The 3,927-nt window shown below is 49.1% G+C and overlaps 1 long non-coding RNA gene across 1 annotated transcript; it reads left to right on the top strand.

Annotated features, from left to right (window-relative positions):
- Window positions 1-1,399: 1,399 nt before the first annotated feature.
- LOC150005298 (uncharacterized) lies at window positions 1,400-3,543 on the top strand. Its single transcript, XR_016512324.1, has 3 exons — window positions 1,400-1,623; window positions 2,487-2,610; window positions 3,027-3,543. It is a non-coding gene; the product is annotated as an uncharacterized LOC150005298 (long non-coding RNA).
- The last annotated feature ends 384 nt before the right edge of the window (window positions 3,544-3,927 follow it).

Below are 3,927 nucleotides of genomic sequence, written 5' to 3'. Positions count from 1 at the left end.
CTCACAGCTGTGTGGTCTCTAACGAATCTCTCACCCTCTCTGGGGCCCCAGATGGAAGATTTCCCAGACCCCACCCATCTCAAAAATTCATCAGTTCTCTGTCCACAAAAACCCTGCAGTGTGACGACTCAGTCCACACTACTGTGCCCAACCTCAGCCTGTGGAACGTGCACCTGAGCCAGCCCCGCCCCCCGGGAGGACCACACCACCATGCTTGACCCTTGAAAATGGGTGCTTTGCAAAACCTTACAGCAACCTCTTCCATCGTCAGGACTCCGCTGGCATCGCAGGGTATGAAACCTCATGCTGTTATAAATACCTGTTACTGTTTGACTTGGCTTCTGATCCCGGGGTCGAGAGCCAGGACAGCAGCAAGACCTGGGAAAACGTTTCAGTGACTCACTGGGAGACCCGGACGTGCACTGACCATCACTGCCAGCCCAGGGCAGGGGACCGGAGGCCTTTGTCTCCCTGCGTGGACCGCCTCTCCTGCTCCCTAGGCAGCAATATCCCAGGTAGCCCCCTCTTCTTCCTCCTCTTCCTCTCCCTCAGGAGTCCAGAGAGTGGCTGAGAGGCCCTTCATGGTCCCCTGTGCAGAAGACCTGGCTGACCCCAGAAGTGGCTGCCTGTCTGAGCGCTCAGGCAAGCACAGTCTGGGTGCGCTCCTCTCGCAAGGACACCTGAGCACGCTCTCCAGGGTCGGGGAAGAGGATAAGGCAGGACTATGCTTCTCATATAAGTGCCGACCGCTCCTAGGCGCTGGGGCAGCAAGTCCCTCCGGCCCCGTGGGAGTGACTGGAAGTTCCTTCCTCAATACTGGACAAGCTCCTGAGTTTGGTGCCGACTGATCTCAGAGCTGGGTCACCCTGTCCATTCTCTTCTTTCCGCACGAGTGTGGGGGGTGCCCCCCCAGGCCACACCTCCTTCTTTATTGAGCACTTAATGTGTTCCTGGCACTGTGCCAAGCCCTTTCCTTGCGCGATCCTGTTCCCTACAACAACCCCTTGATATAATAAAGGTCACTAGCATCCCACCTCTCACCGATGAAGAGCCTGGAACAGAACTCACCAGTTCAAGCTCACATGGCTACTGCATGGGGGACTCCAGAGCCAGGCTCCTAACCACTTTCTTATAGACAGACGTAGACACCAATATAGCTTGGCCTCATCCAGGAAGTCCTCAAAAGCAGTGGCAAAAATCAACTTCTACGAGAGAAGTCTGCCAGGGATGAAGCGGACGGAGAAAGGAAATAACAGTTAAGAAAATGAGGCCGAGGTGAGTGGTGGCACTGGGCCAGACAGCCTGGTTCAGGTGTGCTGGGCAGTCGGGCCAAGGAGGACCAGCAGGCGGGGGGAGAGAGGGAGGAGGATGCTCATCATCACTGTTGGCATTTGTTAAGAAAGCCCATTATTGCAGCTGCCTTTGTGAGGGCTTAGAAAGTGGGGCGTGACCACTGACCAAGGATGCAACTCGTGAGTTCTTAAAAAAAGAGTCCACGTGTACGTCTTCCATCTGAATGAGACAGACCTGGACATTCTCCCACCTCCCTAGGATCTCTGCCTGCCCTCACCAACCCGTTGCAGTGCTGATGTGGCCAGACATTTCAGTTCCATGATGTTACAGGTATACATTTTAAGATGTTACCTAGTTAGATGACACTAACTTATCTGAGTTATTCATCCAACCTAATTACGCCCCGTATCTCATTGCTTCCTCCTGGAGACGCCTCCACAGGTTCTTCAGAAAAGGACTTTACAGCATATATGTCTGAGACTGTGTATCTCTGAGCATAGCTTTTTTCCTATTCATAGTTAGTGACAATTAAGGTATATCTAAAATTCTAGATATGATGACATTTTCCTTCCATACTCTATAGACATCACTCAGTTGTCTTCCTGTATCCCCGGTGGCAGTGGAGAAGTTTGATGTCTATCTGAAATGGACACTTTTGTAGGGATCTGCTTTCTGTCTCTACAAACTTTTCTCTTTGATGTATTTAAATTTCATTATCCTATGTTTAGATATGTGTGCGCATGTGAATCTATCATGTTTGGCATTCCATGCACCCAACTAATCAGAGGGATTGATTGTTTCACTAATCTGAAAAATCCTCAGTGATTAGTTTTTCAAATATTTATTTTCTCTCCTCCATTTACTTATTTCCCTCTTTGTGGGAATCTTAGAAAAAAATATCGACATGTCCAATTGTACCCTATATATTGCTTTCTCATTCTTTCCATCTCTTTGTCCCTTTATGATAAAGTTCTGTTAGACAAATGACCCAAATGTCCCTCTCAATAATTCATTCTGCAGCTGAATCCACCATGTTCTTCAACCCATCCATTGAGTGCTCTACTTAACAATTACATTCTTCATACCTATTATCTCTAATTAGTTGTCTTCATAAATGTTTATTCATACTTCCTGATCTCCCTGAGGATATTTATTATGCCTGTTCTAAATTCTCGCTCTGTTTGTTCCATTAGTTCTGCTCCTCCTGCACAAGTTCCTCCGTTTGTTGGGTTCCTTAATGGCACACGCACTCCTCAGACATCTTCTCATTCATCCCCGAGAGTGCTCACCCCGCCGGCCTTGGGACTGTCAGCTCATGTAGCCATTACTGTCCACTAGGCTGCGGATGGAGAGCCCCACTGTGCGCTGCCAGGGCCACTCTCAGGGAAGAGCCCCTAGGTAGCTCTCTGGACCCCCTAGGTAAGCTTGCCCCTCGGGATTGGGTTGGGGGTGGAAGACTGCCAACCACCTGCACACGGTGCCATTCACTGCCCTGATGGCTCTCTGAGACTTCCCTCCCAATGGAAGACCGACCCAATGGGCAATCATCTGCCCAAGGCAATGAGGGAGAGAGAAGGTGAGCTGCAAAGCCACCCGAGATCCCGGCCCTGCCACGGTTCTGCCACACCGGGACCCTACCTCCCCCCACCTTTACTGTCTCAGGGTTTTCCCCCAGTTTCTGTGTTGACCCCTGAGATCCAGCAACCTCTCTCTTGCCCTTGTGGCATTTCTAGGTTTGGAAATGAAGACATGGCAGACCAGGCTTGTTCGGATCCCTCCTTCCATTTCTGAGTCTCCACTCCCTGCCCGCCCAGCCCTGCTCAGGGGACATGGCTCTAACTGCCAGCCGTGGCCTAACCCAGGGCCCTTCAGAGCGAGAGACATTCATGGAGGCAAGTCAGATTTTCTTCAGGGCTTTTGATATCTTCATATCAAGCCAGGCCACCAGAAGGCTGATCCTGCCCCCACCCTCCTACCATCCACCGGCCTCCAGAGAATTGCTCTGGGAAGCTATTGTCCCCAAAGAGGGCATGGCCCCTCTGGAATCTTGTACCTGAGAAATTCCTACAGTCAGTTACTAAACCTTCCTTCCCCTGAGAAACAGAGAAATTGTGTTCTCCCTGCTGATAAGAAGGAAATATATAGCTACCTCCTTCCCCTTTTCTGCCTTGGCTATTACAAACTTCTGATCCAGGGTAGGGTGGTTTTCAGCATCTACGTGGACAGATTCATGGCCTGCATAACAGATTCCTTTCCCTCTTGTTCCTGTCTTATCAGTAGGTCTTACTGACCTTTTATTTTTTAAACATCTATTTAAATTTATTGTTCCGTGAGAACAGCAATATTTTGGAGCTCAGGGGAATTAGAGTGTGTATAGTTTAGACTGGAGCACAAGACCTAAGACTCTTACTGACCTTTTTGCTTGCCTGTTTCATTTACACCCTGATTGTGAAAAAATAAAAAATGAAATAAAGTAAGCCCACTTTTAGAGATCCAACAAATAGGAAAGAAAAAGGAGAAGCAAAGGAAATGGTTGCTTGTACTTCCCTGGACCTGAGTTGTTACTCTAAGCTCTATTTTACCATCTTATTGCATATGTTCCTGTTGCATGTCAACTCAATTCCATCGGGGACT

This window comes from Furipterus horrens, unplaced genomic scaffold, assembly GCF_987537825.1.
Source record: "Furipterus horrens unplaced genomic scaffold, mFurHor1.1.pri manual_scaffold_7, whole genome shotgun sequence".
Taxonomy (NCBI): domain Eukaryota; kingdom Metazoa; phylum Chordata; class Mammalia; order Chiroptera; family Furipteridae; genus Furipterus; species Furipterus horrens.
Note: the sequence above shows the minus strand (reverse complement) of the source record. Positions and strands in the feature narration are given on the sequence as shown.